At 40.7% G+C, this 23,028-nt stretch overlaps 22 non-coding genes across 22 annotated transcripts; all 22 read left to right on the top strand.

The window, feature by feature from the left end:
- The first annotated feature begins 987 nt into the window (after positions 1 to 987).
- Positions 988 to 1,060, top strand: trnav-aac. Its single transcript has one exon. It is a non-coding gene; the product is annotated as a tRNA-Val (tRNA).
- A 1,100-nt stretch (positions 1,061 to 2,160) lies between these two features.
- Positions 2,161 to 2,233, top strand: trnav-aac. Its single transcript has one exon. It is a non-coding gene; the product is annotated as a tRNA-Val (tRNA).
- Positions 2,234 to 3,327: 1,094 nt separating this feature from the next.
- trnav-aac lies at positions 3,328 to 3,400 on the top strand. The gene has a single exon. It is a non-coding gene; the product is annotated as a tRNA-Val (tRNA).
- A 1,170-nt stretch (positions 3,401 to 4,570) lies between these two features.
- trnav-aac lies at positions 4,571 to 4,643 on the top strand. Its single transcript has one exon. It is a non-coding gene; the product is annotated as a tRNA-Val (tRNA).
- A 129-nt stretch (positions 4,644 to 4,772) lies between these two features.
- trnav-cac lies at positions 4,773 to 4,845 on the top strand. Its single transcript has one exon. It is a non-coding gene; the product is annotated as a tRNA-Val (tRNA).
- Positions 4,846 to 5,819: 974 nt separating this feature from the next.
- trnav-aac lies at positions 5,820 to 5,892 on the top strand. The gene has a single exon. It is a non-coding gene; the product is annotated as a tRNA-Val (tRNA).
- A 129-nt stretch (positions 5,893 to 6,021) lies between these two features.
- On the top strand, positions 6,022 to 6,094 carry trnav-cac. The gene has a single exon. It is a non-coding gene; the product is annotated as a tRNA-Val (tRNA).
- Positions 6,095 to 7,327: 1,233 nt separating this feature from the next.
- Positions 7,328 to 7,400, top strand: trnav-aac. Its single transcript has one exon. It is a non-coding gene; the product is annotated as a tRNA-Val (tRNA).
- A 1,233-nt stretch (positions 7,401 to 8,633) lies between these two features.
- On the top strand, positions 8,634 to 8,706 carry trnav-aac. The gene has a single exon. It is a non-coding gene; the product is annotated as a tRNA-Val (tRNA).
- A 1,100-nt stretch (positions 8,707 to 9,806) lies between these two features.
- On the top strand, positions 9,807 to 9,879 carry trnav-aac. The gene has a single exon. It is a non-coding gene; the product is annotated as a tRNA-Val (tRNA).
- A 1,094-nt stretch (positions 9,880 to 10,973) lies between these two features.
- Positions 10,974 to 11,046, top strand: trnav-aac. The gene has a single exon. It is a non-coding gene; the product is annotated as a tRNA-Val (tRNA).
- A 1,435-nt stretch (positions 11,047 to 12,481) lies between these two features.
- Positions 12,482 to 12,554, top strand: trnav-aac. Its single transcript has one exon. It is a non-coding gene; the product is annotated as a tRNA-Val (tRNA).
- A 1,094-nt stretch (positions 12,555 to 13,648) lies between these two features.
- Positions 13,649 to 13,721, top strand: trnav-aac. The gene has a single exon. It is a non-coding gene; the product is annotated as a tRNA-Val (tRNA).
- Positions 13,722 to 14,814: 1,093 nt separating this feature from the next.
- On the top strand, positions 14,815 to 14,887 carry trnav-aac. Its single transcript has one exon. It is a non-coding gene; the product is annotated as a tRNA-Val (tRNA).
- A 1,435-nt stretch (positions 14,888 to 16,322) lies between these two features.
- Positions 16,323 to 16,395, top strand: trnav-aac. The gene has a single exon. It is a non-coding gene; the product is annotated as a tRNA-Val (tRNA).
- Positions 16,396 to 17,565: 1,170 nt separating this feature from the next.
- trnav-aac lies at positions 17,566 to 17,638 on the top strand. Its single transcript has one exon. It is a non-coding gene; the product is annotated as a tRNA-Val (tRNA).
- A 129-nt stretch (positions 17,639 to 17,767) lies between these two features.
- trnav-cac lies at positions 17,768 to 17,840 on the top strand. The gene has a single exon. It is a non-coding gene; the product is annotated as a tRNA-Val (tRNA).
- Positions 17,841 to 18,814: 974 nt separating this feature from the next.
- trnav-aac lies at positions 18,815 to 18,887 on the top strand. Its single transcript has one exon. It is a non-coding gene; the product is annotated as a tRNA-Val (tRNA).
- Positions 18,888 to 19,016: 129 nt separating this feature from the next.
- trnav-cac lies at positions 19,017 to 19,089 on the top strand. Its single transcript has one exon. It is a non-coding gene; the product is annotated as a tRNA-Val (tRNA).
- An 898-nt stretch (positions 19,090 to 19,987) lies between these two features.
- On the top strand, positions 19,988 to 20,060 carry trnav-aac. The gene has a single exon. It is a non-coding gene; the product is annotated as a tRNA-Val (tRNA).
- A 1,100-nt stretch (positions 20,061 to 21,160) lies between these two features.
- On the top strand, positions 21,161 to 21,233 carry trnav-aac. Its single transcript has one exon. It is a non-coding gene; the product is annotated as a tRNA-Val (tRNA).
- A 1,435-nt stretch (positions 21,234 to 22,668) lies between these two features.
- On the top strand, positions 22,669 to 22,741 carry trnav-aac. The gene has a single exon. It is a non-coding gene; the product is annotated as a tRNA-Val (tRNA).
- Positions 22,742 to 23,028: the final 287 nt, after the last annotated feature.

Raw genomic sequence — 23,028 nt, 5'->3', positions numbered from 1 at the left:
AAACAAACAAAAATGTAGATCGTTTTCTGTCATTTCAGCTGCTTGATGTGATTGTGTGATAGATTTAGTTGGCTGGCTAGCAAAGGAAAAGAAGCTAGCCTGCATAGGTACAGTGCATTCGGAAAGTTTTCAGACCCCTTACTTTTTTCCACATTTTGTTACGTTACAGCCTTATACTAAAATGGATGAAATAAAATAAAATCTATCTACACACAATACCACATAATGACAAAGCGATAACATATAGTTTTTATTAATGAAAAAAATATTTTAAAAATACCTTATTTACATACATTTTCAGACCCTTTGCTATGAGGCTGGAAATTGAGCTCAGGTCCATCCTGTGTCCATTGATCATCCTTGAGATGTTTCTTCAACTTGATTGGAGTCCACCTGTGGTAAATTCAAATGATTGGTCATTTCTGCAGCATTGAAGGTACCCAAGAACACAGTGGCTTCCATCACTCTTAAATAGAAGAAGTTTGGAACCACCAAGCCTCTTCCAAGTTCCGGCTGCACACGATAATTCCCGGCTTCTCATGTCTACCTCACATGATATCCCAAATTGAGTACCACAGAAAGAGCCATAATACCCATTAAATATTAGAAAAATACCTTATTTACGTACGTTTTCAGACTCTTTGCTATGAGGCTGGAAATTGAGCTCAGGTCCATCCTGTTTCCATTGATCATCCTTGAGATGTTTCTTCAACTTGATCGGAGTCCACCTGTGGTAAATTCAAATGATTGGTCATTTCTGCAGCATTGAAGGTACCCAAGAACACAGTGGCTTCCATCACTCTTAAATGGAAGAAGTTTTGAACCACCAAGCCTCTTCCAATAGCCGCTGCACACAATAATTCCCGGCTTCTCAAGCCTTATTGTTTAATTAATTGACTAAGTATTTTCTGATTTCATTAGGTTCTGAGAGCGATAAATGTCCCACCCAGCCAAAGTCAGCCACACCCTTAGTATTCCACTCATTGGGTTTCTGTAGTGTAGTGGTTATCACGTTCGCCTAACATGCGAAAGTTCCCCGGTTCGAGACCGGGCGGAAACACATTTTAACAAATTGGTCCTTCGCACTTCTCAGTATTTGCGATTCAGACTTTAGTTTCAGTAGTAAGTTGGTTATCACGTTCGCCTCACACGCGAAAGTCAGTCACACCCTTAGTTTTCCAATCATTCGGTTTCCGTAGTGTAGTGGTTATCACGTTCGCCTCACACTCGGAAGGTCCCCGGTTCGAAACTGGGCGGAAACATTTTGTAATATTCAATATTTCCCAATGCCCAGAGGCTAGCATTTGGTTAGAAACAGTTGAGGTTTGTCTAAACCTTGCTGTCTACCTCTCCGACCTGTGGATCAATGTTGCCGTTTTTTTGGGGACCTCCACCATGCGATCTGTATGAATGTGACCAGACTGACAGCTTCTCTGAGCCAGGCAAATTCATTTATCAGGGTCATTGTAATGGATATATCCAAAGAAATGGCAATATAATCCAAGGTAAAACAAACAAAAATGTAGATCGTTTTCTGTCATTTCAGCTGCTTGATGTGATTGTGTGATAGAGTTAGTTGGCTGGCTAGCAAAGGAAAAGAAGCTAGCCTGCATAGGTACAGTGCATTCGGAAAGTTTTCAGACCCCTTACTTTTTTCCACATTTTGTTACGTTACAGCCTTATACTAAAATGGATGAAATAAAATAAAATCTATCTACACACAATACCACATAATGACAAAGCGATAACATATAGTTTTTATTAATGAAAAAAATATTTTAAAAATACCTTATTTACGTACGTTTTTAGACCCTTTGCTATGAGGCTGGAAATTGAGCTCAGGTCCATCCTGTTTCCATTGATCATCCTTGAGATGTTTCTTCAACTTGATTGGAGTCCACCTGTGGTAAATTCAAATGATTGGTCATTTCTGCAGCATTGAAGGTACCCAAGAACACAGTGGCTTCCATCACTCTTAAATGGAAGAAGTTTTGAACCACCAAGCCTCTTCCAAGAGCCGCTGCACACAATAATTCCCGGCTTCTCAAGCCTTATTGTTTAATTAATTGACTAAGTAATTTCTGATTTCATTAGGTTCTGAGAGCGATAAATGTCCCACCCAGCCAAAGTCAGCCACACCCTTAGTATTCCACTCATTGGGTTTCTGTAGTGTAGTGGTTATCACATTCGCCTAACACGCGAAAGTTCCCCGGTTCGAGACCGGGCGGAAACACATTTTAACAAATTGGTCCTTCGCACTTCTCAGTATTTGCTATTCATACTTTAGTTTCAGTAGTACGTTGGTTATCACGTTCGCCTCACACGCGAAAGTCAGTCACACCCTTAGTTTTCCAATCATTCGGTTTCCGTAGTGTAGTGGTTATCACGTTCGCCTCACATGCGGAAGGTCCCCGGTTCGAAACCGGACGGAAACATTTTGTAATATTCAATATTTCCCAATGCCCAGAGGCTAGCATTTGGTTAGAAACAGTTGAGGTTTGTCTAAACCTTGCTGTCTACCTCTCCGACCTGTGGATCAATGTTGCCGTTTTTTTGGGGACCTCCACCATGCGATCTGTATGAATGTGACCAGACTGACAGCTTCTCTGAGCCAGGCAAATTCATTTATCAGGGTCATTGTAATGGATATATCCAAAGAAATGGCAATATAATCCAAGGTAAAACAAACAAAAATGTAGATCGTTTTCTGTCATTTCAGCTGCTTGATGTGATTGTGTGATAGAGTTAGTTGGCTGGCTAGCAAAGGAAAAGAAGCTAGCCTGCATAGGTACAGTGCATTCGGAAAGTTTTCAGACCCCTTACTTTTTTCCACATTTTGTTACGCCTCATACTAAAATGGATGAAATAAAATAAAATCTATCTACACACAATACCACATAATGACAAAGCGATAACATATAGTTTTTATTAATGAAAAAAATATTTTAAAAATACCTTATTTACATACATTTTCAGACCCTTTGCTATGAGGCTGGAAATTGAGCTCAGGTCCATCCTGTTTCCATTGATCATCCTTGAGATGTTTCTTCAACTTGATTGGAGTCCACCTGTGGTAAATTCAAATGATTGGTCATTTCTGCAGCATTGAAGGTACCCAAGAACACAGTGGCTTCCATCACTCTTAAATGGAAGAAGTTTTGAACCACCAAGCCTCTTCCAAGAGCCGCTGCACACAATAATTCCCGGCTTCTCAAGCCTTATTGTTTAATTAATTGACTAAGTAATTTCTGATTTCATTAGGTTCTGAGAGCGATAAATGTCCCACCCAGCCAAAGTCAGCCACACCCTTACTATTTCACTCATTGGGTTTCTGTAGTGTAGTGGTTATCACGTTCGCCTAACACGCGAAAGGTCCCCGGTTAGAGACCGGGCGGAAACACATTTTAACAAATTGGTCCTTCGCACTTCTCAGTATTTGCTATTCAGACTTTAGTTTCAGTAGTATGTTGGTTATCACGTTCGCCTCACACGCGAAAGTCAGTCACACCCTTAGTTTTCCAATCATTCGGTTTCCGTAGTGTAGTGGTTATCACGTTCGCCTCACACGTGAAAGGTCCCCGGTTCGAAACCGGGCGGAATCATTTTGTAATATTCAATATTTCCCAATGCCCAGAGGCTAGCATTTGGTTTGAAACAGTTGAGGTTTGTCTAAACCTTGCTGTCTACCTCTCCGACCTGTGGATCAATGTTGCCGTTTTTTTGGGGACCTCCACCATGCGATCTGTATGAATGTGACCAGACTGACAGCTTCTCTGAGCCAGGCAAATTCATTTATCAGGGTCATTGTAATGGATATATCCAAAGAAATGGCAATATAATCCAAGGTAAAACAAACAAAAATGTAGATCGTTTTCTGTCATTTCAGCTGCTTGATGTGATTGTGTGATAGATTTAGTTGGCTGGCTAGCAAAGGAAAAGAAGCTAGCCTGCATAGGTACAGTGCATTCGGAAAGTTTTCAGACCCCTTACTTTTTTCCACATTTTGTTACGCCTTATACTAAAATGGATGAAATAAAATAAAATCTATCTACACACAATACCACATAATGACAAAGCGATAACATATAGTTTTTATTAATGAAAAAAATATTTTAAAAATACCTTATTTACATACATTTTCAGACCCTTTGCTATGAGGCTGGAAATTGAGCTCAGGTCCATCCTGTTTCCATTGATCATCCTTGAGATGTTTCTTCAACTTGATTGGAGTCCACCTGTGGTAAATTCAAATGATTGGTGATTTCTGCAGCATTGAAGGTACCCAAGAACACAGTGGCTTCCATCACTCTTAAATGGAAGAAGTTTTGAACCACCAAGCCTCTTCCAAGAGCCGCTGCACACAATAATTCCCGGCTTCTCAAGCCTTATTGTTTAATTAATTGACTAAGTAATTTCTGATTTCATTAGGTTCTGAGAGCGATAAATGTCCCACCCAGCCAAAGTCAGCCACACCCTTAGTATTCCACTCATTGGGTTTCTGTAGTGTAGTGGTTATCACGTTCGCCTCACACGCGAAAGTCAGTCACACCCTTAGTTTTCCACTCATTGGGTTTCCGTAGTGTAGAGGTTATCACGTTCGCCTAACATGCGAAAGGTCCCCGGTTCGAGACCGGGCGGAAACACATTTTAACAAATTGGTCCTTCGCACTTCTCAGTATTTGCTATTCAGAGTTTAGTTTCAGTAGTGTATTGGTTATCACGTTCGCCACACACGCGAAAGTCAGTCACACCCTCAGTCTTCCAATCTTTTGGTTTCCGTAGTGTAGTGGTTATCACGTTCGCCTCACACGCGAAAGGTCTCTGGTTCGAAACCGGGCGGAAACATTTTGTAATATTCAATATTTCCCAATGCCCAAAGGCTAGCATTGGGTTTGAAACAGTTGAGGTTTGTCTAAACCTTGCTGTCTACCTCTCCGACCTGTGGATCAATGTTGCCGTTTTTTTGGGGACCTCCACCATGCGATCTGTATGAATGTGACCAGACTGACAGCTACTTTGAGCCAGGCAAATTCATTTATCAGGGTCATTGTAATGGATATATCCAAAGAAATGGCAATATAATCCAAGGTAAAACAAACAAAAATGTAGATTGTTTTCTGTCATTTCAGTTGCTTGATGTGATTGTGTGATAGATTTAGTTGGCTGGCTAGCAAAGGAAAAGAAGCTAGCCTGCATAGGTACAGTGCATTCGGAAAGTTTTCAGACCCCTTACTTTTTTCCACATTTTGTTACGTTACAGCCTTATACTAAAATGGATGAAATAAAATAAAATCTATCTACACACAATACCACATAATGACAAAGCGATAACATATAGTTTTTATTAATGAAAAAAATATTTTAAAAATACCTTATTTACATACATTTTCAGACCCTTTGCTATGAGGCTGGAAATTGAGCTCAGGTCCACCCTGTTTCCATTGATCATCCTTGAGATGTTTCTTCAACTTGATTGGAGTCCACCTGTGGTAAATTCAAATGATTGGTCATTTCTGCAGCATTGAAGGTACCCAAGAACACAGTGGCTTCCATCACTCTTAAATGGAAGAAGTTTTGAACTACCAAGCCTCTTCCAAGAGCCGCTGCACACAATAATTCCCGGCTTCTCAAGCCTTATTGTTTAATTAATTGACTAAGTAATTTCTGATTTCATTAGGTTCTGAGAGCGATAAATGTCCCACCCAGCCAAAGTCAGCCACACCCTTACTATTCCACTAATTTGGTTTCCGTAGTGTAGTGGTTATCATGTTCGCCTCTCACGCGAAAGTCAGTCACACCCTTAGTCTTCCAATCTTTCGGTTTCCGTAGTGTAATGGTTATCACGTTCGCCTAACACGCGAAAGGTCCCCGGTTTGAGACCGGGCGGAAACACATTTTAACAAATTGGTCCTTCGCACTTCTCAGTATTTGCTATTCAGACTTTAGTTTCAGTAGTGTATTGGTTATCACGTTCGCCACACACGCGAAAGTCAGTCACACCCTTAGTCTTCCAATCTTTCGGTTTCCGTAGTGTAGTGGTTATCACGTTCGCCTCACAAGCGAAAGGTCTCTGGTTCGAAACCGGGCGGAAACATTTTGTAATATTCAATATTTCCCAATGCCCAGAGGCTAGCATTGGGTTAGAAACAGTTGAGGTTTGTCTAAACCTTGCTGTCTACCTCTCCGACCTGTGGATCAATGTTGCCGTTTTTTTGGGGACCTCCACCATGCGATCTGTATGAATGTGACCAGACTGACAGCTTCTCTGAGCCAGGCAAATTCATTTATCAGGGTCATTGTAATGGATATATCCAAAGAAATGGCAATATAATCCAAGGTAAAACAAACAAAAATGTAGATCGTTTTCTGTCATTTCAGCTGCTTGATGTGATTGTGTGATAGATTTAGTTGTCTGGCTAGCAAAGGAAAAGAAGCTAGCCTGCATAGGTACAGTGCATTCGGAAAGTTTTCAGACCCCTTACTTTTTTCCACATTTTGTTACGTTACAGCCTTATACTAAAATGGATGAAATAAAATAAAATCTATCTACACACAATACCACATAATGACAAAGCGATAACATATAGTTTTTATTAATGAAAAAAATATTTTAAAAATACCTTATTTACATACATTTTCAGACCCTTTGCTATGAGGCTGGAAATTGAGCTCAGGTCCATCCTGTGTCCATTGATCATCCTTGAGATGTTTCTTCAACTTGATTGGAGTCCACCTGTGGTAAATTCAAATGATTGGTCATTTCTGCAGCATTGAAGGTACCCAAGAACACAGTGGCTTCCATCACTCTTAAATAGAAGAAGTTTGGAACCACCAAGCCTCTTCCAAGTTCCGGCTGCACACGATAATTCCCGGCTTCTCATGTCTACCTCACATGATATCCCAAATTGAGTACCACAGAAAGAGCCATAATACCCATTAAATATTTGAAAAATACCTTATTTACGTACGTTTTCAGACCCTTTGCTATGAGGCTGGAAATTGAGCTCAGGTCCATCCTGTTTCCATTGATCATCCTTGAGATGTTTCTTCAACTTGATCGGAGTCCACCTGTGGTAAATTCAAATGATTGGTCATTTCTGCAGCATTGAAGGTACCCAAGAACACAGTGGCTTCCATCACTCTTAAATGGAAGAAGTTTTGAACCACCAAGCCTCTTCCAAGAGCCGCTGCACAAAATAATTCCCGGCTTCTCAAGCCTTATTGTTTAATTAATTGACTAAGTAATTTCTGATTTCATTAGGTTCTGAGAGCGATAAATGTCCCACCCAGCCAAAGTCAGCCACACCCTTACTATTCCATTCATTTGGTTTCCGTAGTGTAGTGGTTATCATGTTCGCCTAACACGCGAAAGGTCCCCGGTTCGAGACCGGGCGGCAACATTTTGTAATATTCAATATTTCCCAATGCCCAGAGGCTAGCATTTGGTTTGAAACAGTTGAGGTTTGTCTAAACCTTGCTGTCTACCTCTCCGACCTGTGGATCAATGTTGCCGTTTTTTTGGGGACCTCCACCATGCGATCTGTATGAATGTGACCAGACTGACAGCTTCTCTGAGCCAGGCAAATTCATTTATCAGGGTCATTGTAATGGATATATCCAAAGAAATGGCAATATAATCCAAGGTAAAACAAACAAAAATGTAGATCGTTTTCTGTCATTTCAGCTGCTTGATGTGATTGTGTGATAGATTTAGTTGGCTGGCTAGCAAAGGAAAAGAAGCTAGCCTGCATAGGTACAGTGCATTCGGAAAGTTTTCAGACCCCTTACTTTTTTCCACATTTTGTTACGTTACAGCCTTATACTAAAATGGATGAAATAAAATAAAATCTATCTACACACAATACCACATAATGACAAAGCGATAACATATAGTTTTTATTAATGAAAAAAATATTTTAAAAATACCTTATTTACATACATTTTCAGACCCTTTGCTATGAGGCTGGAAATTGAGCTCAGGTCCATCCTGTGTCCATTGATCATCCTTGAGATGTTTCTTCAACTTGATTGGAGTCCACCTGTGGTAAATTCAAATGATTGGTCATTTCTGCAGCATTGAAGGTACCCAAGAACACAGTGGCTTCCATCACTCTTAAATAGAAGAAGTTTGGAACCACCAAGCCTCTTCCAAGTTCCGGCTGCACACGATAATTCCCGGCTTCTCATGTCTACCTCACATGATATCCCAAATTGAGTACCACAGAAAGAGCCATAATACCCATTAAATATTAGAAAAATACCTTATTTACGTACGTTTTCAGACTCTTTGCTATGAGGCTGGAAATTGAGCTCAGGTCCATCCTGTTTCCATTGATCATCCTTGAGATGTTTCTTCAACTTGATCGGAGTCCACCTGTGGTAAATTCAAATGATTGGTCATTTCTGCAGCATTGAAGGTACCCAAGAACACAGTGGCTTCCATCACTCTTAAATGGAAGAAGTTTTGAACCACCAAGCCTCTTCCAAGAGCCGCTGCACACAATAATTCCCGGCTTCTCAAGCCTTATTGTTTAATTAATTGACTAAGTATTTTCTGATTTCATTAGGTTCTGAGAGCGATAAATGTCCCACCCAGCCAAAGTCAGCCACACCCTTAGTATTCCACTCATTGGGTTTCTGTAGTGTAGTGGTTATCACGTTCGCCTAACATGCGAAAGTTCCCCGGTTCGAGACCGGGCGTAAACACATTTTAACAAATTGGTCCTTCGCACTTCTCAGTATTTGCGATTCAGACTTTAGTTTCAGTAGTAAGTTGGTTATCACGTTCGCCTCACACGCGAAAGTCAGTCACACCCTTAGTTTTCCAATCATTCGGTTTCCGTAGTGTAGTGGTTATCACGTTCGCCTCACACGCGGAAGGTCCCCGGTTCGAAACTGGGCGGAAACATTTTGTAATATTCAATATTTCCCAATGCCCAGAGGCTAGCATTTGGTTAGAAACAGTTGAGGTTTGTCTAAACCTTGCTGTCTACCTCTCCGACCTGTGGATCAATGTTGCCGTTTTTTTGGGGACCTCCACCATGCGATCTGTATGAATGTGACCAGACTGACAGCTTCTCTGAGCCAGGCAAATTCATTTATCAGGGTCATTGTAATGGATATATCCAAAGAAATGGCAATATAATCCAAGGTAAAACAAACAAAAATGTAGATCGTTTTCTGTCATTTCAGCTGCTTGATGTGATTGTGTGATAGAGTTAGTTGGCTGGCTAGCAAAGGAAAAGAAGCTAGCCTGCATAGGTACAGTGCATTCGGAAAGTTTTCAGACCCCTTACTTTTTTCCACATTTTGTTACGTTACAGCCTTATACTAAAATGGATGAAATAAAATAAAATCTATCTACACACAATACCACATAATGACAAAGCGATAACATATAGTTTTTATTAATGAAAAAAATATTTTAAAAATACCTTATTTACGTACGTTTTCAGACCCTTTGCTATGAGGCTGGAAATTGAGCTCAGGTCCATCCTGTTTCCATTGATCATCCTTGAGATGTTTCTTCAACTTGATTGGAGTCCACCTGTGGTAAATTCAAATGATTGGTCATTTCTGCAGCATTGAAGGTACCCAAGAACACAGTGGCTTCCATCACTCTTAAATGGAAGAAGTTTTGAACCACCAAGCCTCTTCCAAGAGCCGCTGCACACAATAATTCCCGGCTTCTCAAGCCTTATTGTTTAATTAATTGACTAAGTAATTTCTGATTTCATTAGGTTCTGAGAGCGATAAATGTCCCACCCAGCCAAAGTCAGCCACACCCTTAGTATTCCACTCATTGGGTTTCTGTAGTGTAGTGGTTATCACATTCGCCTAACACGCGAAAGTTCCCCGGTTCGAGACCGGGCGGAAACACATTTTAACAAATTGGTCCTTCGCACTTCTCAGTATTTGCTATTCATACTTTAGTTTCAGTAGTACGTTGGTTATCACGTTCGCCTCACACGCGAAAGTCAGTCACACCCTTAGTTTTCCAATCATTCGGTTTCCGTAGTGTAGTGGTTATCACGTTCGCCTCACATGCGGAAGGTCCCCGGTTCGAAACCGGACGGAAACATTTTGTAATATTCAATATTTCCCAATGCCCAGAGGCTAGCATTTGGTTAGAAACAGTTGAGGTTTGTCTAAACCTTGCTGTCTACCTCTCCGACCTGTGGATCAATGTTGCCGTTTTTTTGGGGACCTCCACCATGCGATCTGTATGAATGTGACCAGACTGACAGCTTCTCTGAGCCAGGCAAATTCATTTATCAGGGTCATTGTAATGGATATATCCAAAGAAATGGCAATATAATCCAAGGTAAAACAAACAAAAATGTAGATCGTTTTCTGTCATTTCAGCTGCTTGATGTGATTGTGTGATAGAGTTAGTTGGCTGGCTAGCAAAGGAAAAGAAGCTAGCCTGCATAGGTACAGTGCATTCGGAAAGTTTTCAGACCCCTTACTTTTTTCCACATTTTGTTACGCCTCATACTAAAATGGATGAAATAAAATAAAATCTATCTACACACAATACCACATAATGACAAAGCGATAACATATAGTTTTTATTAATGAAAAAAATATTTTAAAAATACCTTATTTACATACATTTTCAGACCCTTTGCTATGAGGCTGGAAATTGAGCTCAGGTCCATCCTGTTTCCATTGATCATCCTTGAGATGTTTCTTCAACTTGATTGGAGTCCACCTGTGGTAAATTCAAATGATTGGTCATTTCTGCAGCATTGAAGGTACCCAAGAACACAGTGGCTTCCATCACTCTTAAATGGAAGAAGTTTTGAACCACCAAGCCTCTTCCAAGAGCCGCTGCACACAATAATTCCCGGCTTCTCAAGCCTTATTGTTTAATTAATTGACTAAGTAATTTCTGATTTCATTAGGTTCTGAGAGCGATAAATGTCCCACCCAGCCAAAGTCAGCCACACCCTTACTATTTCACTCATTGGGTTTCTGTAGTGTAGTGGTTATCACGTTCGCCTAACACGCGAAAGGTCCCCGGTTTGAGACCGGGCGGAAACACATTTTAACAAAGTGGTCCTTCGCAGTTCTCAGTATTTGCTATTCAGACTTTAGTTTCAGTAGTGTATTGGTTATCACGTTCGCCTCACACGCGAAAGTCAGTCACACCCTTAGTTTTCCAATCATTCGGTTTCCGTAGTGTAGTGGTTATCACGTTCGCCTCACACGTGAAAGGTCCCCGGTTCGAAACCGGGCGGAATCATTTTGTAATATTCAATATTTCCCAATGCCCAGAGGCTAGCATTTGGTTTGAAACAGTTGAGGTTTGTCTAAACCTTGCTGTCTACCTCTCCGACCTGTGGATCAATGTTGCCGTTTTTTTGGGGACCTCCACCATGCGATCTGTATGAATGTGACCAGACTGACAGCTTCTCTGAGCCAGGCAAATTCATTTATCAGGGTCATTGTAATGGATATATCCAAAGAAATGGCAATATAATCCAAGGTAAAACAAACAAAAATGTAGATCGTTTTCTGTCATTTCAGCTGCTTGATGTGATTGTGTGATAGATTTAGTTGGCTGGCTAGCAAAGGAAAAGAAGCTAGCCTGCATAGGTACAGTGCATTCGGAAAGTTTTCAGACCCCTTACTTTTTTCCACATTTTGTTACGTTACAGCCTTATACTAAAATGGATGAAATAAAATAAAATCTATCTACACACAATACCACATAATGACAAAGCGATAGCATATAGTTTTTATTAATGAAAAAAATATTTTAAAAATACCTTATTTACATACATTTTCAGACCCTTTGCTATGAGGCTGGAAATTGAGCTCAGGTCCATCCTGTGTCCATTGATCATCCTTGAGATGTTTCTTCAACTTGATTGGAGTCCACCTGTGGTAAATTCAAATGATTGGTCATTTCTGCAGCATTGAAGGTACCCAAGAACACAGTGGCTTCCATCACTCTTAAATAGAAGAAGTTTGGAACCACCAAGCCTCTTCCAAGTTCCGGCTGCACACGATAATTCCCGGCTTCTCATGTCTACCTCACATAATATCCCAAATTGAGTACCACAGAAAGAGCCATAATACCCATTAAATATTTTAAAAATACCTTATTTACGTACGTTTTCAGACCCTTTGCTATGAGGCTGGAAATTGAGCTCAGGTCCATCCTGTTTCCATTGATCATCCTTGAGATGTTTCTTCAACTTGATTGGAGTCCACCTGTGGTAAATTCAAATGATTGGTCATTTCTGCAGCATTGAAGGTACCCAAGAACACAGTGGCTTCCATCACTCTTAAATGGAAGAAGTTTTGAACCACCAAGCCTCTTCCAAGAGCCGCTGCACACAATAATTCCCGGCTTCTCAAGCCTTATTGTTTAATTAATTGACTAAGTAATTTCTGATTTCATTAGGTTCTGAGAGCGATAAATGTCCCACCCAGCCAAAGTCAGCCACACCCTTAGTATTCCACTCATTGGGTTTCTGTAGTGTAGTGGTTATCACGTTCGCCTAACACGCGAAAGGTCCCCGGTTAGAGACCGGGCGGAAACACATTTTAACAAATTGGTCCTTCGCACTTCTCAGTATTTGCTATTCAGACTTTAGTTTCAGTAGTATGTTGGATATCACGTTCGCCTCACACGCGAAAGTCAGTCACACCCTTAGTTTTCCAATCATTCGGTTTCCGTAGTGTAGTGGTTATCACGTTTGCCTCACACGTGAAAGGTCCCCGGTTCGAAACCGGGCGGAATCATTTTGTAATATTCAATATTTCCCAATGCCCAGAGGCTAGCATTTGGTTTGAAACAGTTGAGGTTTGTCTAAACCTTGCTGTCTACCTCTCCGACCTGTGGATCAATGTTGCCGTTTTTTTGGGGACCTCCACCATGCGATCTGTATGAATGTGACCAGACTGACAGCTTCTCTGAGCCAGGCAAATTCATTTATCAGGGTCATTGTAATGGATATATCCAAAGAAATGGCAATATAATCCAAGGTAAAACAAACAAAAATGTAGATCGTTTTCTGTCATTTCAGCTGCTTGATGTGATTGTGTGATAGATTTAGTTGGCTGGCTAGCAAAGGAAAAGAAGCTAGCCTGCATAGGTACAGTGCATTCGGAAAGTTTTCAGACCCCTTACTTTTTTCCACATTTTGTTACGCCTTATACTAAAATGGATGAAATAAAATAAAATCTATCTACACACAATACCACATAATGACAAAGCGATAACATATAGTTTTTATTAATGAAAAAAATATTTTAAAAATACCTTATTTACATACATTTTCAGACCCTTTGCTATGAGGCTGGAAATTGAGCTCAGGTCCATCCTGTTTCCATTGATCATCCTTGAGATGTTTCTTCAACTTGATTGGAGTCCACCTGTGGTAAATTCAAATGATTGGTGATTTCTGCAGCATTGAAGGTACCCAAGAACACAGTGGCTTCCATCACTCTTAAATGGAAGAAGTTTTGAACCACCAAGCCTCTTCCAAGAGCCGCTGCACACAATAATTCCCGGCTTCTCAAGCCTTATTGTTTAATTAATTGACTAAGTAATTTCTGATTTCATTAGGTTCTGAGAGCGATAAATGTCCCACCCAGCCAAAGTCAGCCACACCCTTAGTATTCCACTCATTGGGTTTCTGTAGTGTAGTGGTTATCACGTTCGCCTAACAAGCGAAAGTTCCCCGGTTCGAGACCGGGCGGAAACACATTTTAACAAATTGGTCCTTCGCACTTCTCAGTATTTGCTATTCAGACTTTAGTTTCAGTAGTAAATTGGTTATCACGTTCGCCTCACACGCGAAAGTCAGTCACACCCTTAGTTTTCCAATCATTCGGTTTCCGTAGTGTAGTGGTTATCACGTTCGCCTCACACGCGGAAGGTCCCCGGTTTGAAACCGGGCGGAAACATTTTTAATATTCAATATTTCCCAATGCCCAGAGGCTAGCATTTGGTTAGAAACAGTTGAGGTTTGTCTAAACCTTGCTGTCTACCTCTCCGACCTGTGGATCAATGTTGCCGTTTTTTTGGGGACCTCCACCATGCGATCTGTATGAATGTGACCAGACTGACAGCTTCTCTGAGCCAGGCAAATTCATTTATCAGGGTCATTGTAATGGATATATCCAAAGAAATGGCAATATAATCCAAGGTAAAACAAACAAAAATGTAGATCGTTTTCTGTCATTTCAGCTGCTTGATGTGATTGTGTGATAGAGTTAGTTGGCTGGCTAGCAAAGGAAAAGAAGCTAGCCTGCATAGGTACAGTGCATTCGGAAAGTTTTCAGACCCCTTACTTTTTTCCACATTTTGTTACGCCTCATACTAAAATGGATGAAATAAAATAAAATCTATCTACACACAATACCACATAATGACAAAGCGATAACATATAGTTTTTATTAATGAAAAAAATATTTTAAAAATACCTTATTTACATACATTTTCAGACCCTTTGCTATGAGGCTGGAAATTGAGCTCAGGTCCATCCTGTTTCCATTGATCATCCTTGAGATGTTTCTTCAACTTGATTGGAGTCCACCTGTGGTAAATTCAAATGATTGGTCATTTCTGCAGCATTGAAGGTACCCAAGAACACAGTGGCTTCCATCACTCTTAAATGGAAGAAGTTTTGAACCACCAAGCCTCTTCCAAGAGCCGCTGCACACAATAATTCCCGGCTTCTCAAGCCTTATTGTTTAATTAATTGACTAAGTAATTTCTGATTTCATTAGGTTCTGAGAGCGATAAATGTCCCACCCAGCCAAAGTCAGCCACACCCTTACTATTTCACTCATTGGGTTTCTGTAGTGTAGTGGTTATCACGTTCGCCTAACACGCGAAAGGTCCCCGGTTTGAGACCGGGCGGAAACACATTTTAACAAAGTGGTCCTTCGCAGTTCTCAGTATTTGCTATTCAGACTTTAGTTTCAGTAGTGTATTGGTTATCACGTTCGCCTCACACGCGAAAGTCAGTCACACCCTTAGTTTTCCAATCATTCGGTTTCCGTAGTGTAGTGGTTATCACGTTCGCCTCACACGTGAAAGGTCCCCGGTTCGAAACCGGGCGGAATCATTTTGTAATATTCAATATTTCCCAATGCCCAGAGGCTAGCATTTGGTTTGAAACAGTTGAGGTTTGTCTAAACCTTGCTGTCTACCTCTCCGACCTGTGGATCAATGTTGCCGTTTTTTTGGGGACCTCCACCATGCGATCTGTATGAATGTGACCAGACTGACAGCTTCTCTGAGCCAGGCAAATTCATTTATCAGGGTCATTGTAATGGATATATCCAAAGAAATGGCAATATAATCCAAGGTAAAACAAACAAAAATGTAGATCGTTTTCTGTCATTTCAGCTGCTTGATGTGATTGTGTGATAGAGTTAGTTGGCTGGCTAGCAAAGGAAAAGAAGCTAGCCTGCATAGGTACAGTGCATTCGGAAAGTTTTCAGACCCCTTACTTTTTTCCACATTTTGTTACGTTACAGCCTTATACTAAAATGGATGAAATAAAATAAAATCTATCTACACACAATACCACATAATGACAAAGCGATAGCATATAGTTTTTATTAATGAAAAAAATATTTTAAAAATACCTTATTTACATACATTTTCAGACCCTTTGCTATGAGGCTGGAAATTGAGCTCAGGTCCATCCTGTGTCCATTGATCATCCTTGAGATGTTTCTTCAACTTGATTGGAGTCCACCTGTGGTAAATTCAAATGATTGGTCATTTCTGCAGCATTGAAGGTACCCAAGAACACAGTGGCTTCCATCACTCTTAAATAGAAGAAGTTTGGAACCACCAAGCCTCTTCCAAGTTCCGGCTGCACACGATAATTCCCGGCTTCTCATGTCTACCTCACATAATATCCCAAATTGAGTACCACAGAAAGAGCCATAATACCCATTAAATATTTTAAAAATACCTTATTTACGTACGTTTTCAGACCCTTTGCTATGAGGCTGGAAATTGAGCTCAGGTCCATCCTGTTTCCATTGATCATCCTTGAGATGTTTCTTCAACTTGATTGGAGTCCACCTGTGGTAAATTCAAATGATTGGTCATTTCTGCAGCATTGAAGGTACCCAAGAACACAGTGGCTTCCATCACTCTTAAATGGAAGAAGTTTTGAACCACCAAGCCTCTTCCAAGAGCCGCTGCACACAATAATTCCCGGCTTCTCAAGCCTTATTGTTTAATTAATTGACTAAGTAATTTCTGATTTCATTAGGTTCTGAGAGCGATAAATGTCCCACCCAGCCAAAGTCAGCCACACCCTTAGTATTCCACTCATTGGGTTTCTGTAGTGTAGTGGTTATCACGTTCGCCTAACACGCGAAAGGTCCCCGGTTAGAGACCGGGCGGAAACACATTTTAACAAATTGGTCCTTCGCACTTCTCAGTATTTGCTATTCAGACTTTAGTTTCAGTAGTATGTTGGATATCACGTTCGCCTCACACGCGAAAGTCAGTCACACCCTTAGTTTTCCAATCATTCGGTTTCCGTAGTGTAGTGGTTATCACGTTTGCCTCACACGTGAAAGGTCCCCGGTTCGAAACCGGGCGGAATCATTTTGTAATATTCAATATTTCCCAATGCCCAGAGGCTAGCATTTGGTTTGAAACAGTTGAGGTTTGTCTAAACCTTGCTGTCTACCTCTCCGACCTGTGGATCAATGTTGCCGTTTTTTTGGGGACCTCCACCATGCGATCTGTATGAATGTGACCAGACTGACAGCTTCTCTGAGCCAGGCAAATTCATTTATCAGGGTCATTGTAATGGATATATCCAAAGAAATGGCAATATAATCCAAGGTAAAACAAACAAAAATGTAGATCGTTTTCTGTCATTTCAGCTGCTTGATGTGATTGTGTGATAGATTTAGTTGGCTGGCTAGCAAAGGAAAAGAAGCTAGCCTGCATAGGTACAGTGCATTCGGAAAGTTTTCAGACCCCTTACTTTTTTCCACATTTTGTTACGCCTTATACTAAAATGGATGAAATAAAATAAAATCTATCTACACACAATACCACATAATGACAAAGCGATAACATATAGTTTTTATTAATGAAAAAAATATTTTAAAAATACCTTATTTACATACATTTTCAGACCCTTTGCTATGAGGCTGGAAATTGAGCTCAGGTCCATCCTGTTTCCATTGATCATCCTTGAGATGTTTCTTCAACTTGATTGGAGTCCACCTGTGGTAAATTCAAATGATTGGTGATTTCTGCAGCATTGAAGGTACCCAAGAACACAGTGGCTTCCATCACTCTTAAATGGAAGAAGTTTTGAACCACCAAGCCTCTTCCAAGAGCCGCTGCACACAATAATTCCCGGCTTCTCAAGCCTTATTGTTTAATTAATTGACTAAGTAATTTCTGATTTCATTAGGTTCTGAGAGCGATAAATGTCCCACCCAGCCAAAGTCAGCCACACCCTTAGTATTCCACTCATTGGGTTTCTGTAGTGTAGTGGTTATCACGTTCGCCTCACACGCGAAAGTCAGTCACACCCTTAGTTTTCCACTCATTGGGTTTCCGTAGTGTAGAGGTTATCACGTTCGCCTAACACGCGAAAGGTCCCCGGTTCGAGACCGGGCGGAAACACATTTTAACAAATTGGTCCTTCGCACTTCTCAGTATTTGCTATTCAGAGTTTAGTTTCAGTAGTGTATTGGTTATCACGTTCGCCACACACGCGAAAGTCAGTCACACCCTCAGTCTTCCAATCTTTTGGTTTCCGTAGTGTAGTGGTTATCACGTTCGCCTCACACGCGAAAGGTCTCTGGTTCGAAACCGGGCGGAAACATTTTGTAATATTCAATATTTCCCAATGCCCAAAGGCTAGCATTGGGTTTGAAACAGTTGAGGTTTGTCTAAACCTTGCTGTCTACCTCTCCGACCTGTGGATCAATGTTGCCGTTTTTTTGGGGACCTCCACCATGCGATCTGTATGAATGTGACCAGACTGACAGCTCCTTTGAGCCAGGCAAATTCATTTATCAGGGTCATTGTAATGGATATATCCAAAGAAATGGCAATATAATCCAAGGTAAAACAAACAAAAATGTAGATTGTTTTCTGTCATTTCAGTTGCTTGATGTGATTGTGTGATAGATTTAGTTGGCTGGCTAGCAAAGGAAAAGAAGCTAGCCTGCATAGGTACAGTGCATTCGGAAAGTTTTCAGACCCCTTACTTTTTTCCACATTTTGTTACGTTACAGCCTTATACTAAAATGGATGAAATAAAATAAAATCTATCTACACACAATACCACATAATGACAAAGCGATAACATATAGTTTTTATTAATGAAAAAAATATTTTAAAAATACCTTATTTACATACATTTTCAGACCCTTTGCTATGAGGCTGGAAATTGAGCTCAGGTCCACCCTGTTTCCATTGATCATCCTTGAGATGTTTCTTCAACTTGATTGGAGTCCACCTGTGGTAAATTCAAATGATTGGTCATTTCTGCAGCATTGAAGGTACCCAAGAACACAGTGGCTTCCATCACTCTTAAATGGAAGAAGTTTTGAACTACCAAGCCTCTTCCAAGAGCCGCTGCACACAATAATTCCCGGCTTCTCAAGCCTTATTGTTTAATTAATTGACTAAGTAATTTCTGATTTCATTAGGTTCTGAGAGCGATAAATGTCCCACCCAGCCAAAGTCAGCCACACCCTTACTATTCCACTAATTTGGTTTCCGTAGTGTAGTGGTTATCATGTTCGCCTCTCACGCGAAAGTCAGTCACACCCTTAGTCTTCCAATCTTTCGGTTTCCGTAGTGTAATGGTTATCACGTTCGCCTAACACGCGAAAGGTCCCCGGTTTGAGACCGGGCGGAAACACATTTTAAGAAATTGGTCCTTCGCACTTCTCAGTATTTGCTATTCAGACTTTAGTTTCAGTAGTGTATTGGTTATCACGTTCGCCACACACGCGAAAGTCAGTCACACCCTTAGTCTTCCAATCTTTCGGTTTCCGTAGTGTAGTGGTTATCACGTTCGCCTCACAAGCGAAAGGTCTCTGGTTCGAAACCGGGCGGAAACATTTTGTAATATTCAATATTTCCCAATGCCCAGAGGCTAGCATTGGGTTAGAAACAGTTGAGGTTTGTCTAAACCTTGCTGTCTACCTCTCCGACCTGTGGATCAATGTTGCCGTTTTTTTGGGGACCTCCACCATGCGATCTGTATGAATGTGACCAGACTGACAGCTTCTCTGAGCCAGGCAAATTCATTTATCAGGGTCATTGTAATGGATATATCCAAAGAAATGGCAATATAATCCAAGGTAAAACAAACAAAAATGTAGATTGTTTTCTGTCATTTCAGTTGCTTGATGTGATTGTGTGATAGATTTAGTTGGCTGGCTAGCAAAGGAAAAGAAGCTAGCCTGCATAGGTACAGTGCATTCGGAAAGTTTTCAGACCCCTTACTTTTTTCCACATTTTGTTACGTTACAGCCTTATACTAAAATGGATGAAATAAAATAAAATCTATCTACACACAATACCACATAATGACAAAGCGATAACATATAGTTTTTATTAATGAAAAAAATATTTTAAAAATACCTTATTTACATACATTTTCAGACCCTTTGCTATGAGGCTGGAAATTGAGCTCAGGTCCATCCTGTTTCCATTGATCATCCTTGAGATGTTTCTTCAACTTGATTGGAGTCCACCTGTGGTAAATTCAAATGATTGGTCATTTCTGCAGCATTGAAGGTACCCAAGAACACAGTGGCTTCCATCACTCTTAAATGGAAGAAGTTTTGAACTACCAAGCCTCTTCCAAGAGCCGCTGCACACAATAATTCCCGGCTTCTCAAGCCTTATTGTTTAATTAATTGACTAAGTAATTTCTGATTTCATTAGGTTCTGAGAGCAATAAATGTCCCACCCAGCCAAAGTCAGCCACACCTTTACTTTTCCACTCATTGGGTTTCCGTAGTGTAGAGGTTATCACGTTCGCCTAACACGCGAAAGGTCCCCGCTTCGACACCGGGCGGAAACACATTTTAACAAATTGGTCCTTCGCACTTCTCAGTATTTGCTATTCAGACTTTAGTTTCAGTAGTGTATTGGTTATCACGTTCGCCTCACACGCGAAAGTCAGTCACACCCTTAGTTTTACAATCATTCGGTTTCCGTAGTGTAGTGGTTATCACGTTCGCCTCACACGCGAAAGGTCCCTGGTTCGAAACCGGGCGGAAAAATGTTGTAATATTCAATGTTTCCCAATGCCCAGAGGCTAGCATTTGGTTTGAAACAGTTGAGGTTTGTCTAAACCCTGCTGACTACCTCTCTGACCTATGGATCAATGTTGCCGTTTTTTGGGGGACCTCCACCATGCGATCTGTATGAATGTGACCAGACTGACAGCTTCTCTGAGCCAGGCAAATTCATTTATCAGGGTCATTGTAATGGATATATCCAAAGAAATGGCAATATAATCCAAGGTAAAACAAACAAAAATGTAGATTGTTTTCTGTCATTTCAGCCGCTTGATGTGATTGTGTGATAGATTTAGTTGGCTGGCTAGCAAAGGAAAAGAAGCTAGCCTGCATAGGTACAGTGCATTCGGAAAGTTTTCAGACCCCTTACTTTTTTCCACATTTTGTTACGTTACAGCCTTATACTAAAATGGATGAAATAAAATAAAATCTATCTACACACAATACCACATAATGACAAAGCGATAACATATAGTTTTTATTAATGAAAGAAATATTTTAAAAATACCTTATTTACATACATTTTCAGACCCTTTGCTATGAGGCTGGAAATTGAGCTCAGGTCCATCCTGTTTCCATTGATCATCCTTGAGATGTTTCTTCAACTTGATTGGAGTCCACCTGTGGTAAATTCAAATGATTGGTCATTTCTGCAGCATTGAAGGTACCCAAGAACACAGTGGCTTCCATCACTCTTAAATGGAAGAAGTTTTGAACCACCAAGCCTCTTCCAAGAGCCGCTGCACACAATAATTCCCGGCTTCTCAAGCCTTATTGTTTAATTAATTGACTAAGTAATTTCTGATTTCATTAGGTTCTGAGAGCGATAAATGTCCCACCCAGCCAAAGTCAGCCACACCCTTACTATTCCACTCATTTGGTTTCCGTAGTGTAGTGGTTATCATGTTCGCCTAACACGCGAAAGGTCCCCGGTTCGAGACCGGGCGGAAACACATTTTAACAAATTGGTCCTTCGCACTTCTCAGTATTTGCTATTCAGACTTTAGTTTCAGTAGTGTACTGGTTATCATGTTCGCCTCTCACGCGAAAGTCAGTCACACCCTTAGTCTTCCAATCTTTCGGTTTCGGTAGTGTAGTGGTTATCACGTTCGCCTCACACGCGGAAGGTCCCTGGTTCGAAACCGGGCAGAAACATTTTGTAATATTCAATATTTCCCAATGCCCAGAGGCTAGCATTGGGTTTGAAACAGTTGAGGTTTGTCTAAACCTTGCTGTATACCTCTCCGACCTGTGGATCAATGTTGCCGTTTTTTTGGGGACCTCCACCATGCGATCTGTATGAATGTGACCAGACTGACAGCTTCTCTGAGCCAGGCAAATTCATTTATCAGGGTCATTGTAATGGATATATCCAAAGAAATGGCAATATAATCCAAGGTAAAACAAACAAAAATGTAGATCGTTTTCTGTCATTTCAGCTGCTTGATGTGATTGTGTGATAGATTTAGTTGGCTGGCTAGCAAAGGAAAAGAAGCTAGCCTGCATAGGTACAGTGCATTCGGAAAGTTTTCAGACCCCTTACTTTTTTCCACATTTTGTTACGTTACAGCCTTATACTAAAATGGATGAAATAAAATAAAATCTATCTACACACAATACCACATAATGACAAAGCGATAACATATAGTTTTTATTAATGAAAAAAATATTTTAAAAATACCTTATTTACATACATTTTCAGACCCTTTGCTATGAGGCTGGAAATTGAGCTCAGGTCCATCCTGTGTCCATTGATCATCCTTGAGATGTTTCTTCAACTTGATTGGAGTCCACCTGTGGTAAATTCAAATGATTGGTCATTTCTGCAGCATTGAAGGTACCCAAGAACACAGTGGCTTCCATCACTCTTAAATAGAAGAAGTTTGGAACCACCAAGCCTCTTCCAAGTTCCGGCTGCACACGATAATTCCCGGCTTCTCATGTCTACCTCACATAATATCCCAAATTGAGTACCACAGAAAGAGCCATAATACCCATTAAATATTTTAAAAATACCTTATTTACGTACGTTTTCAGACCCTTTGCTATGAGGCTGGAAATTGAGCTCAGGTCCATCCTGTTTCCATTGATCATCCTTGAGATGTTTCTTCAACTTGATCGGAGTCCACCTGTGGTAAATTCAAATGATTGGTCATTTCTGCAGCATTGAAGGTACCCAAGAACACAGTGGCTTCCATCACTCTTAAATGGAAGAAGTTTTGAACCACCAAGCCTCTTCCAAGAGCCGCTGCACACAATAATTCCCGGCTTCTCAAGCCTTATTGTTTAATTAATTGACTAAGTCATTTCTGATTTCATTAGGTTCTGACAGCGATAAATGTCCCACCCAGCCAAAGTCAGCCACACCCTTACTATTCCACTCATTGGGTTTCTGTAGTGTAGTGGTTATCACGTTCGCCTAACACGCGAAAGGTCCCCGGTTCGAGACCGGGCGGAAACACATTTTAACAAAGTGGTCCTTCGCACTTCTCAGTATTTGCTATTCAGACTTGAGTTTCAGTAGTGTATTGGTTATCATGTTCGCCTCACACGCGAAAGTCAGTCACACCCTTAGTTTTCCAATCATTCGGCTTCTGTAGTTTAGTGGTTTTCACGTTCGCCTCACACGTGAAAGGTCCCCGGTTCGAAACCGGCCGGAAACATTTTGTAATATTCAATATTTCCCAATGCCCAGAGGCTAGCATTTGGTTTGAAACAGTTGAGGTTTGTCTAAACCTTGCTGTCTAC

The sequence above is a fragment of the Oncorhynchus mykiss genome, chromosome 8 (assembly GCF_013265735.2).
Source record: "Oncorhynchus mykiss isolate Arlee chromosome 8, USDA_OmykA_1.1, whole genome shotgun sequence".
NCBI lineage: Eukaryota > Metazoa > Chordata > Actinopteri > Salmoniformes > Salmonidae > Oncorhynchus > Oncorhynchus mykiss.
This window is presented reverse-complemented; position numbering and strand designations above follow the sequence as displayed.